At 42.9% G+C, this 27,278-nt stretch overlaps 1 protein-coding gene across 2 annotated transcripts in view; it reads right to left on the minus strand.

Annotated features, from left to right (window-relative positions):
* LOC140741190 (calcitonin gene-related peptide type 1 receptor-like) overlaps positions 1-27,278 on the minus strand; it is a 159,548-nt gene that overhangs the window by 116,817 nt on the left and 15,453 nt on the right. Inside the window, exon 1 of one of the 2 annotated variants that reach the window (XM_073071080.1) lies at positions 18,319-18,395. The exons of the other annotated variant lie outside the window; for it this stretch is intronic. The gene's annotated coding sequence lies outside the window, so the exon portion shown is untranslated. Of the gene's footprint in view, positions 1-18,318; positions 18,396-27,278 lie in introns of those variants that run through there. 2 annotated transcript variants of the gene reach the window in all.

The raw sequence follows: 27,278 nt of genomic DNA on the forward strand, positions 1-27,278 counted from the left end.
CAAGAGTGGGAATAAAGGGAGCCTTTTTGGTTGGCTGCTGGTGACTAGTGGTGTTCCACAGGGGTCAATGTTGGATCAGCTATATTTCACATTATATGCCAATGATTTGGATGACAAAATTGTGGTTTTGTGGCCAGGTTTGAGGATGATATAATGACAGGTGGAGGGTCAGGTAGTGTTGAGGAAGCAGGGAGTCTGCAAAAGGATTTGGACAGATTAGGAGAATGGGCAAAGAAATGGGAGATGGAATACAGTGCAGGGAAGTGTATGGCCAGGCACTTTGGTAGGAGGAATAAAAGCATAGACTATTTTCTAAATGGGAGCAAATTCAGAAATCAGAGGTGTAAAGAGACTTAATAGTCCTAATGCAAAATTTCCAGAAGTTAACTTGCAGGTTGAGTCAGTAGTAAGAAAGTCAAATGCAATGTTACCCTTCATTTTGAGAGGAAGAGAACATAAAAGCAAGGATGTAATGCTGGGACTTTATAAGGCATCGGTCAGACCACATTTGGGCAGTTTTACATCCCTAGGAAAAATGTGCTGGCATTGAAAAGGGGCCAGAAGAGGTTTATGAGAATGACCCCAGGAATGAAAGGGTTAACGCAAGCGTTTGATGGCGGGAGTTTCAATGGAGTTTAGAAGTGGGGGGGGGGGGGAGGAGATTCTCATTGAAAGGTCTAGATAGAGTGAACATGGAGAGGATGTTTATATTAGTGGGAGAGTTTAAGACCAGAGGGCACAGTCCCAGAATAGAAGGACTTTAGAACAGAGAGGAGGAGGGATTTCTTTAGCCAGAGGGTGGTGAATCTAGAATTCACTGCCACAGGCAACTATGGAAGCCAAGTGATTCAATATATTTAATGCAGAAGTTGATAAGCTCTTGATTAGTCAGGGTCTCAGATGTTACATTGAGAAGGGGTTGAGAGGGAAAATAAATCAGCCATGATCCCCTACAGCAATCCAAAGCCAGCCCCATGGCCAAAGTCTGGGCGTTCCTGCTTTAAACAAACCCAACATGACTCATGCATTTAATGTTATTTGTTAAGAGACTCTTTAATGAATTATAATGATGAATTGCGAATGTATTATCTTTGGCTCTGGCAGATACAGGCAATTAAAAACACTAAGAAGGGAAACTCCTGTCCTTTGCTTTCTTTTCCACTGTAAGAACAAATACTTCCAGTATAAGAATAAATTGCACTTAATTAAAAAAAAATCACATTCACATGTAGTCTTCAGATATAGTGTTTGACAGGGGCGGTCAGCTCATAACCTAGTTCAGGGGAAGCAGATTTCAAAGACCCTATATCAAAGACATCAATCATCATTATTTATATGTTTCTGCTAAAAATTCCTTAGTCAAGACATATAATAAAAATCCTACATGAACATGTCACAATGTAATTACACCCTTCAGTTTAATCTTAATGTTGATGTCTTCAACATGCACACCATGTCCCCACCCCCCACAAGTCAGACCCACTGTGTTCTTACAGCAGTTCATTTTCTTTTGCTCCAGATTCTAGCATCTGCAATCTGTTGAATCACTCTTGAGTCATCTGCCCAAATCTTCCCCACCCAGTGATCTACCTGAAACTAATCTCTGATGAATTTCATCATTCACCAATGGCTGTGACCACACTTAGGGGTAATCAAGTCCAATATTAAAGTTTAAAGCAATTGAATTTTGAAGTCATCAGTCTATAAAGAGTGAGCAAAAGGTGGTCACAAAGAGGAAAATTGGATTTGTACACATTAAGACATAATAACAACAAACCAGTATTTCAATAGCACCTTGAATAGAGGCATCATTATTTTTAAAAATCTAAACTAATGATATGCAATGAGATGAAAAGAGAAAAGGTAGCAAGTTTGAGGAGTTCCATGGGGGAATTCAAGAACAGGGAATATACAGAGGAGTTCGAGGCTTGTGGAAGTTTATGGAGATAGACATGGAGAACGGCCACAAGATCTTTCCAGTTGTAGACTCTGAAGATAATTAAAGCACAGACTCAGTTTCAGATTCAGATTTATTTATCATATGCACATCAAAGCATTAAGTATAACCATGATGCATGGATGCTCTTTATCCTTAAATGGTGATAAACATCATTGATTTTTTTTTGTCCTGAAGCTTCCCATCCCCACCCTGCCCTCAGAACAAAGGGGTACTACTCTGTGACTAGTGTAGGAGATAACTACTGAAGGATGAGCAACTCTTACTGCTGGCATCATGCACTATATAACGTATTATATACCACCTTACAAGTTCCCTCTGTGATCAGAATAACACTCTACAAGACTTTAGCAAACTAAGTAGATAAGTTAAACATTTACCTCTCCAGTATTTCAGTATTCTTTCATCAATTCTTCAGGAAACATCGTATTTTAGTTTCCTGGGTCTAAGAGCCCTTATTTTAAATAAAGTTTTATAAAAATTAGCTGCATTTCTCATCACAAAACAGGATTCTCAGTTTGAAATCTGTCAAGATTCTCTCAGTAGTTTTAAGTAACTTTGCTGCTGTCTGGCACCAGCTGGAAGTCATTTCCTCCCAAGAAATGACATCCATCCAAGAGAATTTTTCATCACCAGCAGACTGCAGAGGCAGCTTTGTGCTGGGACAATGTACCGAGCAGCCTAAATCAGCACAGAAGTTATTCAGCAGCAGGAGGGGGTAACTTTGTCCCTACATTTTAAGTAGAAACTGATAAAGTTGCCTGCTGTAAATCCTGCCACAGTACTGATTACTGTTTGAATGACTGCATTTTGCTTGGGTTCTCAAAATCAGCCACCATAAGTCTTATCAAAGTATTTCAATTAGGGTCCATGGTATATATTCCAGACCAGTTCTATTTTCTGATCAGTTAGCAAGAGTAATGAGGAGCACTGGACTTACCACTTTCTCTCAGACTTCATCATGATATAGGAAGAGGCCATTCCACACAAGCTCTTGGAGCAATTCTATTCCCCCTCTTACCTCCTTGAAACATATTCTCTATCTCATGCCCATCAACTGCCCCCACGCCCAATTCTACCTCTCACCTACATACGTGGGGCAATTTGAAGCGGCCCACTTACTCTAATCTTTTATTTTATTATCACCACTTCCTCAACAAACTGTCCCCAGATCCTACCACTCACCAAACACCAGGGACAATTTACAGCAGCCAATTAACCTACCCACCTGCATGCCTTTGTGATGTGGGAGGAAATTGGAGCAACCCAGGGGAAACCCACATGGTCACCGGGAGAACAAGCAAACTGCAGACAGCATTGGAGTCCAGGATTGAACTCAGGTCTCTGGAGCTGAGAGATCGTAGCTCTCCTGACTGTGCTGCAGTCTTACACTGGGTAGTGAAGACTGGGTGCTTTTTTTTTACCCCTCAACCATCAGGCCCCTGAACCAGTGGGGATAATTTCACGAGCTTCATTTGCCCTATCACTAAAATGTTTCCACAACGTATGGACTCACTTTCAAGAATTCTTCATCTCATGTTCTCGATATTTATGGTTTATTTATTATTTCTTTTTCTCTTTTGTATTTGCACAGTTTGTCATCTTTTGTACAGTGGCTGTTTGTCCACCCTGTTGGTGCAGTCTTTTATTGATTCTATTACGGTTCTTGCATTTACTGAGTATGCCCACAAGAAAATTAAAAGGTAGTGCTGAGCAAACTTGTGGGTCTGAAGGTAGATAAGTCCCCTGGTCCTGATGGAATGCATCCCAGGGTACTGAAAGAAATGGCAGAAGTTATTGTAGAGGTTTTGGTGATAATTTACCAAAATTCTTTGGACTCTAGGAAGGTCCCAGCGGACTGAAGACGGCAAATGTCACGCCACTGTTCAAAAAAGGAAGTAGGCAAAAGGGAGGTAACTATAGGCCAGTTAGTTTAACATCAATAGTTGGGAAAATGCTTGAAACTATCGTTAAAGAAGAAATAGTGAGGCATCTGGAAAGAAATGGATCCATCAGGCAGATGCAGCATGGATTCAGCAAAGGCAGGTCCTGTTTAACAAACTTACTGGAGATCTTTGAGGATATAATGAGCACAAAGGATAGAGGGGAACAGATAGACGTTATTTACTTGGATTTCCAGAAGGTGTTCAATAAGGTGCCACATAAGAGACTTATCTATAAGACAAAGATGCATAGAGTTGGGGATGATGTATTGGCATGGAAAGAGGATTGGTGAACTAATAGAAAGCAGAGAGTTGGGATACAGGAGTGTTACTCTGGTTGGCAATCAGTGGTGAGTGGTGTGCCACAGGGGTTGGTGCTGGGCCTGCGACTGTTCACAATATACATTAACGATCTGGAAGAGGGAACCAAGTGTAGTGTAACTAAGTTTGCTGATGACATTAAATTGAGTGAAAAAGCAAATTGTGCAGAAGATACAGAGAGTCTCCAGAGAGATATAGATAGGTTAAGTGAGTGGACAAAGGTCTGCCAGATGGAGTACAATGTTGGTAAATGTGAGGTCAGCCACTTTGGAAGAAAAATTGCAAGAGCAGATTATTATTTAAATGGTAAAAAAAATTGCAACATGCTGTTGTGCAGAAGGACTTGGGAGTGCTTGTGCATGGATCACAAAAGGTTGGTTTGCAGGTGCAGCAGGCTATCAAGAAGGCAAATGGAATGTTGGCCTTCACTGCTAGAGGGATTGAATTTAAGAGCAGGGAGGTTATGCTGCAACTGTGTAGGGTACTGTTGAGGCAGAACCTGCAGTACTGTGTGCAGTTCTGCTCTCCTTAATTGAGGAAGGATATACACGAGGAAATCTGCAGATGCTGGAAATTCAAGCAACACACACAAAATGCTGGTGGAACACAGCAAGCCAGGCAGCATCTATAGGGAGAAGCACTGTCGACGTTTCAGGCCGAGACCCTTCGTCAGGACTAACTGAAAGGAGAGATACTAAGAGATTTGAAAGTAGTGGGGGGAGGGGGAAATGCAAAATGATAGGAGAAGACTAGAGGGGGTGGGATGAAGCTAAGAGTTGGAAAGGTGATTGGTGAAAGTGATACAGAGTTGGAGAAGGGAAAGGATCATGGGACGGGAGGCCTTGGGAGAAAGAAAGGGGGAGGGGGGAGCACCAGAGGGAGATGGAGAACAGGCAGGGTGATGGGCAGAGAGAGAGAGAAAAAAAAACAAACAACTAAACATGTCAGGGATGGGGTAAGAAGGGGAGGAGGGGCATTAACGGAAGTTACAGAAGTCAATGCTCATGCCATCAGGTTGGAGGCTACCCAGCTGGTATATAAGGTGTTGTTCCTCCAACCTGAGTGTGGATCCATCTTGACAGTAAAGGAGGCCATGGATAGACATATCAGAATGGGAATGGGACGTGGAATTAAAATGTGTGGCCACAGGGAGATCCTGCTTTCTCTGGTGGACCGAGCGTAGGTGTTCAGCGAAACAGTCTCCCAGTCTGCGTTGGGTCTCACCAATATATAAAAGGCCACACCGGGAGCACCGGACGCAGTACACCACACCAGCTGACTCACAGGTGAAGTCTCGCCTCACCTGGAAGGACTTTCTGAGGCCCTGGATGGTGGTGAGGGACCGTCTCCGCCGCACTATCCCCTTCTCACAATTCCTCCGTCTCCGCTGCACTATCCCCTTCTCATAATTCCTCCGTCTCCGCCGCATCTGCTCTCAGGATGAGGCTTTTCGTTCCAGGACAAAGGAGATGTCTTCTTTTTTTAAACAAAGGGGCTTCCCTTCTTCCATCATCAACTCTGTTCTCAAACGCATCTCTCCCATTTCCCGCACATCTGCCCTCACCCCATCCGCCCACCACCCCACTCGGGATAGGGTTCCCCTTGTCCTCACCTACCACCCCACCAGCCTCCAGGTCCAACGTATAATTCTCCGTAGCTTCCGCCACCTCCAACGGGACCCACTACCGAGCGCATCTTTCCCTCCCCCCCCTTTCTGCTTTCCGCAGGGATCACTCCTTACGCGACTCCCTTGTCCACTCGTCCCTCCCATCCCTTCCCACTGATCTCCCTCCTGGCACTTATCCTTGTAAGCGGAACAAGTGCTACACCTGCCCGTTACACTTCCTCCCTCACCACCATTCAGGGCCCCAGACAGTTCTTCTAGGTGAGGCGACACTTCACCTGTGAGTCGGCTGGTGTGGTATACTGTGTCCGGTGCTCCCGGTGTGGCCTTTTATATATTGGTGAGACCCAACGCAGACTGGGAGACCATTATCGTTGAACACCTACGCTTGGTCCGCCAGAGAAAGCAGGATCTCCCAGTGGCCACACATTTTAATTGCACATCCCATTCCCATTCTGATATGTCTATCCATGGCCTCCTCTACTGTCAAGATGAATCCACACTCAGGTTGGAGGAACAATACCTTATATACCAGCTGATGGCATGAACATTGATTTCTCTAACTTCCGTTAATGCCCCTCCTCCCCTTCTTACCCTATCCCTGATATATTTAGTTGTTTGTTTTTTTTCTCTCTCTGCCCATCACTCTGCCTGTTTTCCATCTCCCTCTGGTGCTCCCCCCTCCCCCTTTCTTTCTCCCAAGGCCTCCCGTCCCATGATCCTTTTCCTTCTCCAGCTCTGTATCACTTTCGCCAATCACATTTCCAGCTCTCAGCTTCATCCCACCCCCTCCGGTCTTCTCCTATCATTTCGCATTTCCCCCTCCCCCCACTACTTTCAAATCTCTTAGTATCTCTCCTTTCAGTTAGTCCTGACGAAGAGTCTCGGCCCGAAACGTCGACAGTGCTTCTCCCTATAGATGCTGCCTGGCCTGCTGTGTTCCACCAGCATTTTGTGTGTGTTGTTTGAGGAGGGATATACTGGCTTTGGAGGCAGTGCAGAGGAGGTTCACTTGGTGATTCCAAAGATGACGGGGTTAGACTATGAGGAGAGATTGAGTCGCCTGGACTGTACTTGCTGGAATTCAGAAGAATGAGAGGAGATCTTATAGAAACATAAAATTATGAAAGGGATAGATAAGATTGAGGCAGGAAAGTTGTCTCCATTAGTAGGTGAGATTAGAACAAGGGGCCATAGCCTCAAGATTCAGGGGAGTCGATTTAAGATGGAGATGCGGAGGAATTGCTTTTCCCAGAGGGTGGTGAATCTGTGGAATTCTCTGCCAAATGAAGCAGTAGGGGCTACCTCAGTAAATATATTTAAGACAAGGTTGGATAGATTTTTGCATAGTAGCGACGTCAATCGCCTCTGATCTGGGCCGACTTTTACGTGCCAGGCGGCACCTAATTAATTAGCTTGTTTATTTCGACTTTTTTCTTAAAGATGTGCTGGGTGCGGTTGGGCTACCACTGCACCCCTGCATGCAGAGGTTGGGGACCACTGGTATATGGTGACGTACATGTACTTTGATAATAACTTTAACCTTTAGCTTTAAAAAAGTACAAATTTGCAATACAAGCACACCATACCTATTAGTTATCCAAACTCTGCCACTGAAGAAATAGAGCAGGAGCAGGCCATTCAGCCCCTCATCTCTGCTCTGCCATTCAACAGGATCATGACTGGTCTTTTACTTCAGTGCCACTTTCCTGCATAAACTCCATCTCCTCTGATTACTTCAATCTCCAAAAATCTATCAGTCTCTGTCTTGAATATACTTAGTGACCAAGTCTCCACAGACCTGTTGAGTAGAGAATTTCAAAGATTTCCAGAAATTTCTCCTCATCTCTGTCCCAAATAATTCATTGCAGTAAGATGTGTTTACTCTTGAACTCAAATTCTCCTCACCCTGCACATTAACTTTCAGTGATTCACAAAGTACACTGCAGATGCTGGGGTCAAAGCAACATGTACAAACAAGCTGCATGAGTCCAGACGAAGGGTCTCGGCCTGAAACGTTGACTGCTCGTTTCAACGGATGCTGCCCGACCTGCTGAGTTCATCCAGCCTGTTTGTACGTGTACCTTCCAGTGAATAGTGTGCAAGGACTCCCAGGTCCCTCTGAACAACACCACCATTCAAAAAATACTTTGCTTTTCTATTTCTTCAGCCAAAGTCATTGGATCACTTTTTTAAAAAAAAACACATATTAAATTTGCCAAGACCTCACTTATTTCCAACCCAATTATATCCCTCAAAACTACTTTCCATCCTCCTACAAACCCTCATTGGCACCTGGCTTTCTATCATCAACAAACATGGATATACTTCACTTTGTCTCCTTATTCAAATGACAGACTTGGATTAGGGAACAAGTCCCATGACACCCCACTGGACACTGAAAACAGCCCGTTTCCCCCTACATTCTGTTTTCAATGCATTCAGCAATCCTTAATTCATGCAAGAACATTATTCCCAATAATATGGACTCTAACTTTGTTTAATAAGCTTTAGTGTGACTTCTTATCAAAGGCCTTTTAAAATTTCAAATACATTACATTCACTTTCGCCTTTAGCAGTTCTGCTAGTTATAGCCTTAAAGTCACACAGATCTGCCAAATGTGATATCCCTTTCATAATCCATGCTGACTTTGCCCAGCCCCATTATTATTTCTGTTATCACTTCCTTAATAATAGATGCCATTGCTTTCCCCAGAACTAAGGTCAGGCTAACAGATCTGTAATAACTTGTGTACCCTTTCCCTCCTTTCTTGAATCTTGCTGTTGCCACTAAAGAATTTTAGAAGATGGCAACCTGTACATTCCTTATCTCCATTGTCACCTCCTTTAAAACTTCACAGAACAAGTCATAAAGTTCTGGGGATTTATCACTTTTCAGTCCCATTAATTCCTCCAATAGATTTTTTTATACTAATGTTATATTACTTTCAGCTCCTCATTCACTTTAGGTCGACTGTTCTTGATTGTTTCCAGGACGTTTACTGTTTCTTATTCCTTAAAGATGGGTGCAAAATATTTGTTTCTCTACCATTCGCTTATTTCCCAATATAATTTTTCCTGTCTCAGTAAGGTATCCACATTAACATTAGCAGATCTTTCCATTTTTTACCTATCAGTAAAAGCTTTTACGTTTCACACCAAACCACTCCCATATTCATGGAACATGGCATTGAACAGGTAATTCAACTCTGTGTATCATCCATATCCTTCTATTCCCTTCATTTCATGTGTCTAGCTAAAAGTCACTTAAACTCCACCAAACTGTCCAGTAACCTGAACCAGACACCTACCTCACTCTGCAGTACTTTAAACTTGCCTTCTAACCTGAAAAACATGTCCTCTGCTGTTTGATATTTCTACTCTGGGGAAAGGATTCTGACTGTCTACCCTAATAATACCCATCATAATCTTAAAAGTCTCTATCAGGTCTCCCCTCAGCCTCTTGGGAGAACAACCCAAGTTTGTCCAACATTTCCTTACAGTTCATACTCTCTAATCCAGGTAGCACCCTGGTAAACCTCTTCTGCACCCTCTCTCCCCATCTGTCCTATAATGGGGCAACCAGAAGTGCACACAATTCCCCAAGTGCAGTCTGAGTGAAGTTTTATACTGCTGAAGCACAACTTCCTTACTCTTGTACTCAACACTCCTACAAATAAAACCAAACATGCCCTCTGCCTTTGTTACCACCTTATCCACTGGAACAGCCACTTTCAGTGAACTATGGACATAGACCCCAAGATACCCCTGTACCCCAATACCTACCATTGACTGTATACTTTCTCCTTTTACCAGTACCTCCAGTTGAACTGTCTTTTTGTGGGTTTCCCCCAGCTGTCAGTCTGTGGTTTTGTATTGCCACATGCCCCTGTCCCCACTCCTGCTCTACTCCGTCTCTCATCTGCTTCTCATTATTACCTGTATTGCTGCCACCTGTGTCTCATTGTGCTCCTCCTATCAGCTGCCTCCCTGTATATTGCTCAGTGTATTTCCGTCCGGGTGTTTTCAGCTGATTGTGCCAGTGAGTTTTCCTGAACCTTTCCAGTATTTGTATCCGTACTCTGTCCATCTGAATATCAACTCTGCCTGTTTCCTGATTCTGGTTTTTGGATTTCTTTGGATGTTTTGATCTCTGCCTGAACTTTGTTTGCATCTCGGGATTTATTACTCAATTAATATCACTATGTGCACAGTACTGGGTCTGTGATTGAATCCCTGCTCCAGTGCCCTGACACTTTTGTATATTTGACACCCCAAAACGCAACACCTCACACTTGCCTGAATTAAACTCCATCTGCCCATATCTGTAACTGCTCTATATTCCACTGTATTCTTTGGTAGTCCTTTGTATTGTCCACAACTTCACCAATCTCAGTGTCATCCACAAATTTGCTAATCCTCCCATCTACATTTTCATCCAAATCATTGATATATATCAGAAACAACAGATGTCCCAGCACTGATCGCTGTGGAATAGCACTGGCTGAATTTCAGCCTTCCACCCCTGTTCTGTCTAAGGGCAAGCCAGTTCTGAATCCAAACTTGCAATTCACCTTAGATCCCATCCATCTCTATGTTCTTACTCAACCTACCGTAAAGGACTTAATCAAATATTTTACTAAAGAGCATGTAGATAATGTCCACTGCCTTACCCTCATCAAGCTCCTTTGACATCTCTTCAAAAAAAACTTGATCAAGTTTGAAAAGCATAACCTGCCCTGCACAAAGCCATGCTGACTGTCCCTCAGCAGGCCATGTCTTTACAGATATGTAAAAATCCTATCCCTTGTATCCTCTCTAACAACTTCCCATCACTGATGTGAGGCTTGCTGCCCTATAACTACCTGGATTATCCCCACTTCCCTTCTTAAACTAAGCACAACATTTGCTACTCTCCAGTTCTCTGAGACCTTGCCTTTTGCTAGCGATAACACAAAGACATTTGTCAAAGCCCCAGCAATCTTCTCCTTTGCTTCTTTCAATACTCCAAGATATATGCCATCAGGCCCTGGGGACTTACTCACTTTAATGCTTTTCAGGAGACCCAACACTGCCTCCTCTTTAATCTTAAAATGTCCCAGCATATTTGCATGCCCCACTGTCTTCACTATCCTTTAAAATTCCTTCTCATCAGTAAATATCAACACAAAGTACTCATTTAGTACCTGAACTACTTGCTCTGATCCCAAGCATAAATTCCCTTCTTTATTCTTGAGTGAAACTACTCTCTCCTTAGTTATCCACTAGTCATCCAGTGATTATAAGTAAAAAAACGCCTTAGTATCCTCCTTGATCCTGCTCACCAAGGACATTTCATGGTCACTTTTGGCCTTCCTAATTGTCTGCTTGAGCATTTTCCTGCTATCTTTGTATTCCACAACAGCCCAGTCTGATTTTAGCTTCCAAAATCTTATGTATGCTTCCTTCTTCTTCCTGACTAAATTTAGGACCTCTCGGATCATTCAAGGGTCCCTTACCTTACCATCCTTGTACTTTACCAGAATATGCCAATCCCAGACTTTGAACAGCTGGTCTTTAAACAAATCCCATATATCAGATGTGGATTTGCCTGACAGCAGCCATTCCCAATCAACACTCCTTTACTCCTGTCTTATCCTGTTGTAATTTTCCCTACCCCAATTTAGTACCTTCCCGCAAGATCCAAGTTTATCCTTACTATTTCCAAAACAGCCATCCATTGTCCGGTCTATCACCTGGCCTGGCTCATTTCCCAAAATTAGGTCCAGCATTTTTTCTCTTCCAGCTGGATTCTCCACATAGTGTTTCAAGCACCCCTCTTGGATGCATTAAAGAAATCCCGCCCCACCTCAGCCTCTTGTATCTACTTTCTCTTTCCTTCGCAATCTCTTAGCCCTTCCTTGCTAAATTTCAAAATGTTCCCATTCCTTGGGTTTACTGCTCATTTTGGCAACATTATACACATTTTCCTTTGATCTAATACTACCTCTAACTTCTCATGTCAACTACAGCCAAGCCATATTGGAGTCCTGATGAAGGGTCTCGGCCTGAAACATCGACTGTACTCTTTTCCATAGATGCTGCCTGGCCTGCTGAGTTCCTCCAGAATTTTGTGTGTGTTGCTTGGATTTCCAGCATCTGCAGATTTTCTCGTTCTGTGAGGCCCTATTTCGTGTTGGGACTTTTGTACTTAAAGGGGTATATGCTTGCTGCAAACTATGAATTAATTTGTTAAACATTAGTTGAAAGAAAAAGAATCAGTTCTGGTATCCCTCTCTAGATTGAGGACAGTAAATCTACCCTTTACTGCTGCTTCATTCACTGCCTTTCACTCTTCTAATCAACATATGAGCTTCAACAAACACCATCAGAATTTAACTGAACAACTGGTGACATGTTTTCATTAAGTATTGTCAATGCACTTTAAAATTTACATCTCAAAAGCCATAATTTAAAGCTTACAGAAACTTTTCATTTATTCCTCTTTGAGTATAGTTTTTAGTAGTACAATTAAACTTTTGTGATTGGTATTGTCATGGCATGATTTCTGTGCAATAGTGGCACCATAGCAACTGTGCTGATACATCATTGAGAAGGAGGAGATATTACTAATTGCTCTAAAATGTGGCGGTGAGACACTTGCATGTTGATTGAATGGCTTCCTCTGTTATTGTGAGTGCCCTAAGTGAAATAAAATTGGATTAATTTTAACACAATCCACCATGCACTCAACAATACAGCAGTCTCCAACTCCAAATGCAAAGCATAGGAGCTATTCTGTTCCCAGCATTAAAAGCCTTTGTGGAATTCACATCCAATTCATTAAAAATGTTTTTTTGCAGAATGCAACCTGGGAGGAAACAGCAAATTCAGTCCCTTGAGAAAGTGTCTCCGCTTTTCCACAATGTTTCTTCAAACTTACTGTTCTCAGCACAAACAGGAATGAGGCTCAGGGTTATACAATGAAATCCAGTGGAGCATTCTGCCCTTGATCAGGGCCATTGACTTTATAAAAATAACTTGTATTCAATTCTAATTTAAGAACCCATTTCTATTCAACAGACTGGCCCTCTCACAGCTTTAAATTCGGCTTCGTACACCACTCTGCCATCCTCTGTACATTGGGCAGCCCTCACTGTTTGCATGCCCCTCACCAGACTTCTGAAACAGATACCCTATTCTGAACCCTGTCATAGCAAGAGACTACCAGCTGGACAGGGGAAAAGTTTCAAGGATGTGCTCAACTTCCCCCCACTTCCCCGAAGAAATGCAACATCCTTCCTGATTGCACACTGCCTGCCATTCTGCTACCTCCTGCTTTATCACAAATCATCAGAGGATTCCATATCATAAAAATTGATTTAATTATTTTTAAATAAAATCTGCAGCAGTGTTTTACTATATTTACAGTTAGGTTAAATACCCATTAGCCTGGGTTGTGCAAAGTGCCAAGAAGCACTCTTTTTCAATCTCATTATACAAACATCCTTGATTAGTAAATCTTAAGCAGCCTCCCTCAACCAGAGGAAAGTGTGCATTGGTGCTCCCAACATGGACCATGGTGACCTAATACTCTGCTCAGCCAGAATGATTCCATGGGTGGGGTTGTGGGAGGGTGTTGGGATTCATAGGGTCACAAGCATAGAAACAAGCTCTTCCATCCACCATCTGCTCTGCTATCAAGCATCCATTTACATTATGCCTTCCCTTTGGTTCAACAGCCCCTAGAACTCAAGGGAGCTGCTGACTAATATGGCATCCCAAGCACAGCCCTTTCAAAATGGACTGAACCCCTAACAAGATGACCTTGGTTGCATAAATATTATGGATATCAGTCATTACTCAATGGGTAGCACCTTCACTGAGTCAGTAAGTGGTGGGCTTGTTCGTCTCCATAAATTTGAGTACAGAAGTCAAACCTGGTGTTCCCAGTGCAGTAGCCAAGGAGTATCCTTCAAATGAGACATTAATAAAAGGTTGGTGTTCAGGTGGACATACAAAGCTCTGTTCACTATCTTGAAAAACAGGGAAGTTAGGGAATGGATTTACAGAGTCGTACAGGATAGAAAACACGAGATTCTGCAGATGCCGAAAATCTAACACAACACACACAAAAGGTCTGCTCATCCCTCCCCAATTGTCTCCCTCCTGACACTTATCCCTGCAAGTGTGACAAGGGAAATACCTCCTCCCTCACAACCATTCAGGGGCCCAAACGGTCCTTTCAGGTGAAGTGACACTTTACCTTCACCTGTGAGTCTGTTGGCGTCATTTTCTGTATCCAATGCTCCCAGTACAGCCTCTTCTACATCAGTGAGACCCAATGTAAGTTGGGGGCCTGCCTCATTGAATGCCTTCGCTCTGTCTGCCATAAAAAGTGGTACTTCCTGGTGGCCATCCATTTTAATTCTACTTCCCATTCTGGCGTGTCAGTTCATGGCCTCCTCTACGGTCTCAGGTTAAAGGAGTAGTGCCTCATATTCCTTTAGGGTAGTCTCCAATCTGATGGCAAGAACATCAATTTCCCCAATTTCCAGGTATTTCTACCCCCCCACACCCATTTTCCCTCTCACCTGCCAGCTTGTCTTCCTTTCCAGTCCTGATAAAGGGTCTCAGCCCAAAACATTGACTGTTTATTCCTCTCCTTAGATGCTGCCTGACCTGCTGAGTTCCTTCCTCCAGCATTTTGTGTGTGATGCAGCACAAAAAAAGCAGTTTCGAGTCACTGAGGTGGTTTAGAATTATTGCTATTGTTGTAATGTAAAAAAAAAGTTGCCAAAGCTGCCAATACCAAGCACCTAAAAACAGCAATTTGACAATCTGACAGTCTGTGTTCAGGACGTTGCTAACAGGATAAATATAGTTCAGGATCCTTCTGGTCACTACACTACAAGAAGGATGTGCTTGTACTGGAGAGGGTGCAGAGGAAATTCATCAGGATGTTGTCTATTTCAGGAGCAGACAATCGCTGGTGCACCGTAATGGCTACATGAGATGGATGTCTCAGAAAGGTGCCAATTCTTCAGTTATAGCCCTCCAGTGAAAACTTCAGTTAAGCCCAAGCTCTCAGGGAAAAATGGTCAGGAATTGCACGTTAGCATTAGAGAACGTATTAGTCACATATCACAGAAACAGGCCCATTGGCCCACCAAGTCCACACCAACTATCCATATACACTGATCCTACACTAATTCCATTTTATTCTCCCCACAGTCCTGTCAACTCTCCCCAGATTCCTCTACTGAACCAGACCGGGGGGGGGGGGGGAATTAGAGTGGCCAATTAAACAATGGTGTCAACAGTCATGGTTGTGGCAGAGCAGCAGAAGTTGTGAAGAGAATTAAAAATGGGATTAGTGGAGGATTTGAATAAATGAGCACTTGATGTCTCACACAGACTCAATAAACCAAAGGGTCTGCTTCTGAGCTGTAAGACTTACAATGGTGCTGATGTTGGTGGAAGTAGTTGAGTGAGATGGGGCATAGTTGGTAGAGAAACCCAGCATTTTGAATGGCAACAGTGGAAGGGAATTCTTTGGAAATCTCATGTTTGGAAACTGGTAGATCACCTGCTCAGGAACTGGGATTTGGGAGAGTGTCAGATCAGGACTGATATCAAAGTTTGGCAGGGATTAATAGTGGAAGATGGGTTATGTTCAGTGCATTATGAGGGTCTGAAAGAAGAACTACTTTATTTAGCTGACCATCAACCTAGTACCAAACTATGCAGGGAAGGCCACATTGATGTGAGGGTGTCCAACAATGACTGTTCAATGGGATCCAAGTTCTGAAAGGACTGTTGAACATGGACTGACATCAATGTTTTACGAATCAAATTTTACGAATGACATGAACTGATCCAGGAATGGACATTGACACACTTCACTCCTAAAAATATAATTGTTCAGATGAAGAAACGGCATTACACTTTTGAATATCTAGGCAAATATGCTTATATTAGAGAAGATTCAGCTCATTATCCTACGCCATAAATCAACATCACTAGTCCACAGAGTTAAGATCGCTCTATCAAAATCAGAATTAACTCAAGATGGCACTGATCTGTGATCTCTGTTGAGATTATGGCTCGGACTTAATTGTTTTTTAAAGTTGGTTGGGATGGTTTTGGGGACAGAGAGGGGAGTTTGGGGTTAGGTTAGGTTTTAGGAAAAGGGATAAGGGGGATTTGGAGGACAGATTAGGGTTTAGGGACAGGGAGAAGTTAGAGGTCAGGCCAGCATGTAGAATGTCACTCCACACTCCATGCTCTAAGGTCAGCAACGTGGACGTGGGACAAAGTTCAAATGGAATCTAGGCAACCGCTCTGCACTTGAAGGCCAGCAATGTGGACATGGGATGAAGGACATCTGGAGTCTAGCCCTCTGCTCCATGCTCTAAGGCCAGTGATGTGGATGTGTGATGGAGGACATCCAGAGTCCAGACCTCCACTCTGCACTCAATGGCCAGCGATGTAGATGGGTGATGAAGGACATCATCGATATCAGGCTATCCCAAGTCAATAGGTCTCAGAACTGGATGTCCATGCAAGCAAGAGGTACAGGGACTGGTGAAACTTGTTAGGCTGGAGTTCAAGGCCTGGAATTCAAAGCCCCATTATCGGCTAGTCTGAGGCCTGTCGTGGAGTTGAAGCACTGTTTATGTGTGTGGGAGGGAGGAAAGGGGCTTGTTTTGCTGTTGCTTTGCTGCTTATTGTGTTCTCCATTGTTCTGCTGAGTATTGTGGACATGCCATTTTGGTACTGGAATGTGTGGTGACACTTGTGGACAGTCCCCAGCACATCCTTAGGTGTGTTGGTTATTAACGCAAATGACGTGCTTTGTTGACTGCTTACAGGTACATGTGAGAAATAAATCTAAGTCTGAAGATACAAGCTGAGTAAACTCTCCACCGACAATAAAAGGCAGGAACAGAAAAAAAATAAGGCAAGGAAGAAAGGTGAATGGAAGAGAAAGCACATTGCAGATAGCAAAGTATTTATTTGAAAAAAACAAAACCATCAAGGTCTAAAATAGCAAAAAGGGAAAAGACCAATTGACCTCCTCTTGTTGTAGCTGAGGAGTGAATGTAATCTTGCAGAGCAGAATTCCCATCCTTTTCCCACAGAAAGGGAGCAGCACCGTGGCGAATTGGGCAGAGCTGCTACCTCCCAGCTCTAATGACTTGGGTTTAATCCCAACATTTGGATTGGATTGTGTGGAGTTTGCACGTTTCCCTGTCACAACATGGGATTTCCCCTTCGTCTCCTCCCCCACCATGTGCTCCAGTTTTCTACCACATCCCTAAGGCATGAGGGTTGGTTGGTTAACTGACCACTGTTAATTGCTCCATAGTACAGTTGACAGGTAGTTGATGGGAATGAATGGATTAGTGTAGAATGAATGTAAGTTGATGGTCAGTAAAGACTCAGTGAGCTGAAGGGCATACTTCCATGCTGGGTAACTTTCTGATTCGGTTTTAGTACCAGAGGGAATCCTGAGCATCTCATCTGATGGCCAACGGCTTCAACAGTGCACTGTTGGCACACTACCGGAGGCACCAGATATTAGCCTTTGAGTGGGAATTTGGAGTACCTTAATTCACTCTTTTACAGGACTTAAAAATGAAAGGGAGATGCAGACATAGAAACAGAATTAAGAATTAAGACACTAAATAAACCATTATATAGATTACAGTTCAGAGGAGTAGATATTGCCCCATTATTTTATCTTGTTCTCTACCAGCCAATTGATTCATCTGGGCATCACATTGGAAAAACCCAGCAAGTCAGACAGCATCTATGGAGAGTAATACAGAGTCCCCTCTCTTTTTCGATTACCCATTCTGGTTTACCTCTCACCCCTTCTCTTCTCCTCACCTGTCCATCACCTCCTTTCCTTTCTTCCACTGTCCTCTTCTATTAATTCAAGCTTCTTCAGACCTTTACCTCTTCCACCTATCCTTTCCCAGCTTCTTGCATCACTCTCCCCTCCCCCCACCCAGCCACCTACCTTACCTCTCACCTGACAGCTTGAACTCTTCCCTTGCCTTCTTATTCTGGCTTCTGCTCCCTTCCTTTCCACTCCTGATGAAGGGTCTCAGCCCAAAATATCAACTATTTATTCCTCTCCATAAATGCTGCCTGACTTGCTAAGTTCCTCCAGCATTTTGTGTGTGTTGCTCAAGATTTCCAGTATCAGCAGAATCTCTTGTGTTTATGATTCCTCTGGGTAATGACATCAGTGAAAGCCCATTTGCTGTTTGAAATAATTCAAGTAACTATAGACACTATAGAAAACTGTAGCGCTTAAAAATTAAAAAGCTAAGAATAGTCTGGATCTCTCCCAAAACACCAACCACAGAATGTGTGCAGGGTAATAGATGGAAGGTTAAATAAAGATTTTTCTTGCCAATGGAGACTGAAAATTTCCAAGACTAATTTTATTCACTACAGTGACTAGTATCAGGTAATCTTACCTGTTGATTCAGTGGTGTTGCTTCCAAGTATAGTGATCAGTCCTTGCCAACAAAGCACCGTACATATCCCATTACAGTAACACAAGCAATAAAACAATGTGGGTGCAGGTTCTTGAATGCTATATGGGGAAAACATTATTTACAGCACAGGAAGGGCATGTGCCTGTGGATACAGTTCAGCCCATTCTCTTGCAGTGTAATACATTTGAGACAAATAAGCACAATAGTGCAGCTAGTTTTAGCAACAGACTAGGTTCTTGGAATGTTATCAACTTAAACACACACCGACATTACTGTACAGACTATATGACAACTGTAAGGGGAAGTGGAAAGCAGCAACCAGACAGTCTATTGTAAAGGGGAGCTGTGTAACCTTGAGGAAATTCTGTCCTCTAGGCACAGAGCCATTCAATGGAGCCTAACATTCCTGTGCAAATTATTAAAGCTCAAAAATAACTTCTAAAAAACGTGGCAGAATGAGAAAACTCAGATTTGTGCCTGGTACAACCTCTACGGCTTGCCTGGCTCCCTAGTTACTCTGACAAAGGCTCTTCAGCCTGAAATATTGTTTCCCTCTGGAAATAACTCGGAAAATGTGTAGCTCAGGTGATTGATGCTCAGGATGACATCAACAGTGTGCTTTTCAACTGTGGTGTGTCTTCTGAATGATTGGCCTTTATATCCTTATCAATCAGTTGATTGGCCGTCATTACGGAAACTCAGTTGTGACAACTGTAACTTGATCAGTGATGAGACCCCCGCCTCATGTCACAATTGAGTTTGACATTGTAGCCATTAGTGAGACTTGGTTGCAGGAAGGGCAGGACTGGTAACACAGTATTCTAGGGTTCTGTTATTTTAAACATGATAGAGTGGAAGGTATTAAAGGGAAGAGGTAGAATTACTAGTCAGGGAAAATGTCATGGCAATGCTATGACAGGACAGACTGGAAAGCTCATTTACTGAGCCTATATGGGTGGAACTGAGGAATAATCACATTAATGGGGCTATATTATAGACAACCCAATAGTCAGCAGGATTTAGAGGAGCTAGTTTGTAGAGATTGCAGACAGTTGCAAGAAACATAAAGTTGTAAAAGTAGGTGATTTTAACTTTCCACGTATTGACTGGGACTCCTACACTGTAAAAGAGCTGGATGGGAAAGAGTTTGTCAAATGTGTTCAGGAAAGTTTCCTTAATTAGTTCGTAGAAGTCCCAACTAGAGAGAGTGTGATACTAGATCTCCTATTAGGGAATGAGACAGGGTGGGCCAGAAGTTTGTGCACGGCAACGCTTTGCATATAACCATATATAACCATATAACAATTACAGCACGTAAACAGGCCATCTCGGCCCTTCTAGTCCGTGCCGTCGCTTACACTCACCTAATCCCACTGGCCCGCACTCAGCCCATAACCCTCCATTCCTTTCCTGTCCATATACCTATCCAATTTTACTTTAAATGACAATACCGAACCTGCCTCTACCACTTCTACTGGAAGCTCGCTCCACACAGCTACCACTCTCTGAGTAAAGAAATTCCCCCTCGTGTTACCCTTAAACTTTTGCCCCCTAACTCTCAAATCATGTCCTCTTGTTTGAATCTCCAGTGATCATAATGCCTATAGTTTCAAGGAAATTATGGAGAAGGATAGGTTTAGTCCTCAGGCTGAAATTCCCACACTCCCTTTAGAATCACCGTGGTCCTGTTTCCCACACTCCCTTTAAACACACTGGGGTCCCATCTCCCATTCCCCCTTTAAACTCACCAGGGTCCCATTTCTCACTTCCCAGTTTAACTCACCAGGACATTTGCCTTGCTCTCTTTAAGCTCATTAGGACCCTGTTTCCCATGTTTTCTTGAAATTCACCGGTCTGTTTTCTGGGCTCCACTTGCAAAGTCTGGGAATCACTTGCAAAGTTGATATTTTCTGGTCTATTATTGTAAGACATCTTTGTACATACACTCAGTGGCCACTTTATTAGGTACCTCCTACACCTAATCAAGAGGCCATTGAGTGTATATTTGTGGTCTTATGCTTCTGTAGCCCATCCACTTCAAAGGTTGACATGTTGTGCGTTCAGATATACTCGTCTGCACTCCACTGTTATAACATGGTTACTTGAGTTACTGTCGCCTTGTCTGTTTGAATTAGTCTGGCCATTCTCCTGACCTCTCTCATTAACATGGTCTTCTTACCCACAGAACTGCTGCTTGCCGGATGTTTTTTTTTCATTTTGCACAGCATTCTCTGTAAACTTTAGAGCAGGGGTTCCCAACCTGGGGTGCCCGCACCCCCAGGGGGTGTGAGATGGAATTTCAGGGGGTGTGACAAAGAGTGGCTTGTGTCCTTGAGTGATGAGTCATGAGTCATCACTCAGCCAGCTACCAGTGTGCCTTGAGAAGTGGTAGTAATGTTTGTCCCAAGCACACTCCAGTCTCTCACTGCCTGAGTCGAGAGAGACGTAAACTCACTCCAGTCTCCTGCTGCCTGAGTCAGCGTTGAGGATTCTCATCAGTGTTACCTGGGAAGTTACACCTCAGCGTTGAGGATTCTCATCAGTGTTACCTGGGAGTTACACCTCAGAGTTAAAAATCATCTCATAATGCCAAAATCATTATACATCCCGAATCAACCATCGAGAACGACTTCGCGTTAAAAACAAACCCACAGACAGTACGCAAATTAGGCAATTATAAAATTTTTAAAAGCCGCATTTTGATAAAAAGCAGCTGAAGTCATTCATTCGTATTTGTCTCAAAGCATTAAAGAAGTTTTTGAATTTCAAAGGTTTTTTTCTCTTAAAAGGTTTTTTTCTTGAACCGTTGATAATTTTGAATTGTGTTAGTTGAGGAGGTATCATGGTTAGCACTGAGGACTTTGAATCGTGTGATGGGAGTTCATATCTCTGGTAATCATCGGAAATAGGTGTGTAAATTCAGTAGAGAGTAGCCTAATAAGTCGCGTCGCATCCCTGTAGCATTTCCACCTGACAGTTTATCTTGCCGTAACCGCAGATAATATCGTAATATAATATTTGAAAGCGTATTTCTCGCGATTCTTTGCTATAGGCGTGTCTGTTTGAGTAAAGCAGTCATCCCTGACTTAGTCAGATAGTTTTTCTCATATTAGCTCATATTTTTCTCTTTACCCTTAACCCTTCATCATGTCAAAAAGGAAATGGAATGATGACGATGTGTGCTTAGGTTTCACTTGCACAACAGGAAATGATGGCTTGCAAAAACCCCAGAGCATTCTTTGTAGCGTTGTGTTTTCCAACTCAAATCTGAAGCCATTCAAGCTTCAAGAGCACTTCAAGAACAAGCATGGCGGAGCTGATGTTGAAGGACATGATGTTGGGTCATTGAAAATCAAAAGAGATCGTTTTGATTCACAAGGAACTCTTCCAAAATTAGGTTTTGTTTCTGTTGAAAAACCACTACTTCTTGCTTCATACCAAGTGGCATATAAAGTGGCCAAATCCAAGAAGCCCCATACAATTGCGGAAGATCTCATCGAGCCATGTGCACTGGAAATGGCAACAATTATCCTGGACAAAGAAGCAAGAAAAAAATTTGAACAGGTGCCCCTATCAAATAATGTCATTCACAACTGAATCAGTGATTTGAGCAAAGATATTTTGGACCAAGTCATTTCAGATGTCAGAGCTAGTCCTCTTAAAATCTCTATTCAGTTGGATGAGTCAACTGATGTCTCCAGTTGTAGTCAACTCATCACATCAGTGAGGTATGTCAATGATGGTGCTGTGAAGGAAGATTTCCTGTTTTGTAAACATCTGAAAACAAACACAACTGCAAAGGATGTGATGCAGCTGATGAAAGACTTCTTTGACAAACATGATTTAGATATCAAAGTCATTGGTTCTGTGTGCACTGACGGGGCACCTGCAATGCTTGGAAATAAATCTGGCTTTTCTGCATTGATGAAAAAGGAGATTCCAGACTTGCAAGTTACCCATTGTTTTCTTCATCGGCATGCTTTGGCATCAAAAACATTGCCTCCAAATTTGAAGAAAGTCCTTGATACTTGTGTGAAGATCATCAACTGGATCAGGGGGCGTACTTTGAACCATCGCATCTGGGAAGTGAGCATTCAGTTTTGCTTTTCCACACAGAAGTCCGTTGGTTGTCAAGAGGACAAGCTTTAACCCGCTTCTTTGAACTGCGGGAAGAAATCAAAGTTTTTCTGGAGAAGCGTGAATGTGATCTGGTTGGGGCAATGGAATCACAAGAATTTGCCCAAATGCTGGCTTACTTAGCTGACATTTTCACTCGTATGAATGACCTGGGTGTTTCTCTTCAAGGAAAAGGGAAAAACATATTGAAGGCTTTTGAAAAGTTGAATGCCTTCAAAGAAAAGTTACGACTTTGGCGTCGAAGGATGGAAAGAGGCAGTCTCTCAAATTTTCCTTCACTAGAAGACATGGTTGATGATGCTGGATCCATAACTCCTACTGTGTGTGAAGAAATTGTGGCTCATTTGGAAGTGCTGTCAGAATCGTTTGATGGATATTTTGCTGCTGGAGACCTGAAGATTTTAGAACAATGGATCATGAATCCATATTCCTACAATTTGGAGAAAATGTCAGATGATGAAGAGTTGAAGGAAGATCTTATTGATTTGTGGACAAATCGAGCTCTTGAAATGCAATCTGAAAGCAAGACTTTGGAGGAGTTTTGGTGTGCAGCACTGAATATGTTCCCAAGGCTTGGTGGAAAAGCACTCCATGTCCTCATTCCATTTGCAACAACATACTTGTGTGAATCTGGATTCAGTTCTCTTTTGTCAATCAAGAAAAAATCTAGGAATCGCCTGAATCCACAGGCAGACCTGCGGATCGCAGTCAGCAAGAAAGTTCCACGTTTTGACAAAATCATGAATGAGAAGCAGGAGCAAAGAAGTCATTGAATTTTATGTTCACAATTGGGATTGATTTTACTGTTTACAATTTTTTTCTGAATAAATTAGAATCTAATTGCTCAATTTATATTTGCATTTTATGCACTGAGTTAAAAGCTTATTTTTTTAAGTTCAATTTGTTCACCCGCGATATTGTATGTGGATCAAAAATTAGACATTAGACTTCATCTTCAAATGTGATATTACTTTTGTAGGGGGTGCGAACACTAATCAAACATTTCCTAGGGGTGTGGGGCATAGAAAAGGTTGGGAACCACTGCTTTAGAGACTGTTGTGCGTGAAAGTCCCCAGAGATCAACAGTTTCTGAGATACACAAACTACCCCGTTTGGCACTAACAATCATTCCACGGTCAAAGTCACTTATGTCAAATTTCTTCCCCATTCTTTTGTTTAATCTGAACAACCTGTCTGCATGCTTTTATGCATCGAGTTGCTGCTACGTGATTGGCTGATTATATATTTGCATTAATAAGCAGGTGTACAGGTGTAGCTAATAAAGTGGACACTGAGCGTATGTGCCTCCCATTACAGCAGATTTCATTGTCTAAATCCTACCACTGCCTCACAGCTGACTTTGACCATAGAACATAGAATAGTACAGCACATTACAGGCCCTTCGGCCCACAATGTTGTGCCGACCCTCAAACCCTGCCTCCCATATAACCCCCCACCTTAAATTCCTCCATATACCTGTCTAGTAGTCTATTAAACTTCACTAGTGTATCTGCCTCCACCACTGACTCGGGCAGTGCATTCCACGCACCAACCACTCTCTGAGTGAAAAACCTTCCTCTAATATCCCCCTTGAACTTCCCACCCCTTACCTTAAAGCCATGTCAATAGACAATAGACAGTAGGTGCAGGAGTAGGCCAGTCGGCCCTTCTAGCTAGCACCGCCATTCACTGTGATCATGGCTGATCATACACAATCAGTACCCCGTTTGGGCCCTCTCCCCATATCCCTTGACCCCGCTATCTATAAGAGCTCTATCTAACTCTCTCTTGAATGCATCCAGAGACTTGGCCTCCACTGCCTTCTGGGGCAGAGCATTCCACATATCCACCACTCTCTGGGTGAAAAAGTTTTTCCGCATCTCTGTTCTAAATGGCCTACCCCTTATTCTTAAACTGTGGCGTCTAGTTCTGGACTCACCCATCAGCAGGAACATGCTTCCTGCCTCCAGCGTGTCCAATCCCTTAATAATCTTACATGTTTCAATCAGATCCCCTCTCATCCTTCTAAATTCCAGTGTATACAAGCCCAGTCGCTCCAATCTTTCAACATATGACAGTCCCGCCATTCCGGGAATTAACCTTGTGAACCTACGCTGCACTCCCTCAATAGCAAGAATGTCCTTCCTCAAATTTGGAGACCAAAACTGCACACAATACTCCAGGTGGGGTCTCACCAGGGCCCTGTACAGCTGCAGAAGGACCTCTTTAATCCTATACTCAATTCCTCTTGTTGTAAAGGCCAGCATGCCATTAGCTTTCTTCACTGCCTGCTGTACCTGCATGCTTGCTTTCATTGACTGATGTACAAGAACACCTAGATCTCGTTGTACTTCCCCTTTTCCTAACTTGACTCCATTTAGATAGTAATCTGCCTTCCTGTTCTTGCCACCAAAGTGGATAACCTCACATTTATCCACATTAAACTGCATCTGCCATACATTTGCCCACTCACCCAACCTGTCCAAGTCACCCTGCATTCTCATAACATCCTCCTGACATTTCACACTGCCACCCAGCTTTGTGTCATTGGCAAATTTGCTAATGTTACTTTTAATCCCTTCATCTAAATCATTAATGTATATTGTAAACAGCTGCGGTCCCAGCACCGAACCTTGCGGTACCCCACTGGTCACAGCCTGCCATTCCAAAAGGGACCCGTTAATCGCTACTCTTTGTTTCCTGTCAGCCAGCTGATTTTCAATCCATGTCAGTACTCTGCCCCCAATACCATGTGCCCTAATTTTGCCCATTAATCTCCTATGTGGGACTTCTATCAAAAGCTTTCTGGAAGTCCAGGTACACTACATCCACTGGCTCTCCCTTGTCCATTTTCATAGTTACATCCTCAAAAAACTCCAGAAGATTAGTCAAGCATGATTTTCCCTTCATAAATCCATGCTGACTCGGACTGATCCTTCTACTGCTAGCCAAATGTGTCATAATTTCCTCTTTTATAATTGACTCCAGCATCTTTCCCACCACTGACGTCAGGCTAACCGGTCTATAATTCCCTGTTTTCTCTCTCCCTCCTTTCTTGAAAAGTGGGACAACATTAGCCACCCTCCAATCAGCAGGAACTGTTCCTGAATCTATAGAACATTGGAAAATGATTACCAATGCGTCCACAATTTCTAGAGCCACCTCTTTAAGTACCCTGGGATGCAGACCATCAGGTTCAACAGTCTACCCAACACTGTTTCTTGCCTAATATAAATTTCCTTCAGTTCATCCTTTACCGTAGTTCCTTTGGCCACTATTACATCTGGGAGTTTGTTTGTGTCTTCCCTAGTGAAGACAGATCCAAAGTACCTGTTCAACTCATCTGCCATTTCCTTGTTCCCCATAATAAATTCACCCGTTTCTGTCTTCAGTGGCCCAATTTTGGTCTTAACTATTTTTTTGCTATTCACATACCTAAAGAAGCTTTTACTATCTTCCTTTATATTCTTGGCTAGTTTATCTTCGTACCTCATTTTTTCTTGGCGTATTGCCTTTTTTGTTATCTTCTGTTGCTCTTCAAAAGCTTCCCAGTCCTCCGGTTTCCCGCTCATCTTTGCTATGTTATACTTCTCTTTTATTTTTATACTGCCCTTTACTTCCCTCATCAGTCACGGCCACCCATTACCCCCCTTAGGATCTTTCTTCCTTTTTGGAATGAACCGATCCTGCACCTTCTGCATTATTCCCAGAAATAACTGCCATTGTTGTTCCACTGTCTTCCCTGCTAGGGTATTGTTCCATTGAACTTTGGCCAGCTACTCCCTCATAACTCCATAGTTCCCTTTGTTCAACTGTAATACTGACACATCCAATTTTCCCTTCTCCTTCTCAAATTGTAGGTTAAAACATATCATATTATGGTCACTACCTCCTAATGGTTCCTTTACCTTGCGGTCCCTGATCAAATCCGGTTCATTGCACAACACTAAATCTAGAATTGCCTTCTCCCTGGTAGGCTCCAGTACAAGCTGTTCTAAGAATCCATCTCAGAGGCACTCCACAAACTCCCTTTCTTGGGGTCCAGTACCAATCTGATTCTCCCAGTCTACCTGCATGTTGAAATCCCCCATGACAACTGTATCATTACCTTTGCGACATGCCAATTTTAACTCTTCATTCAACTTACACCCTACATCCAGACTGCTGTTTGGGGGCCTGTAGGTAACTCCCATTAGGGTCTTTCTACCCTTAGAATTTCTCAGTTCTATCCATACTGATTCTACATCCCCTGTTTCTATGCCCCCCTCGTAAGGGACTGAATATCATTCCTCACCAACAGAGCCACCCCACCTCCTCTGCCAGTCAGTCTGTCCTTTCGATAGATGTATATCCTTGAATATTCATTTCCCAGGCCCTGTCCACTTGAAGCCATGTCTCTGTTATTCCCACAACATCGTACTTGCCAATTTCCAACTGAGCCTCAAGCTCATCTACTTTATTCCTTATACTTCGTGCATTCATATATAATACTTTTAATTCATTACTCCCCTCTCCTTTCATATCAATTCCTATTTCACTTGGCCATACCGTATGATCTCTTCTTGAGCTTTCTACTCCATTGATTCTGTTGTCCTTTTTAACTTTTCTTATTTTCACTTTCCCTTCAACTCCATCCTTATATTTCCAGTTCATCCCCTCCCCCCCACTACTTAGTTTAAACACATCCATGTTGCAGTGGCAAACCTGTCTGCCAGAATGCTGGTCCCCCGCCTATTAAGGTGCAACCCATCCCTTTTGTACAATTCATCCCCACCCCAAAACAGATCCCAGTGGTCCAAGAA

This window comes from Hemitrygon akajei, chromosome 18 (genome assembly GCF_048418815.1).
Source record: "Hemitrygon akajei chromosome 18, sHemAka1.3, whole genome shotgun sequence".
NCBI classification, from domain to species: domain Eukaryota; kingdom Metazoa; phylum Chordata; class Chondrichthyes; order Myliobatiformes; family Dasyatidae; genus Hemitrygon; species Hemitrygon akajei.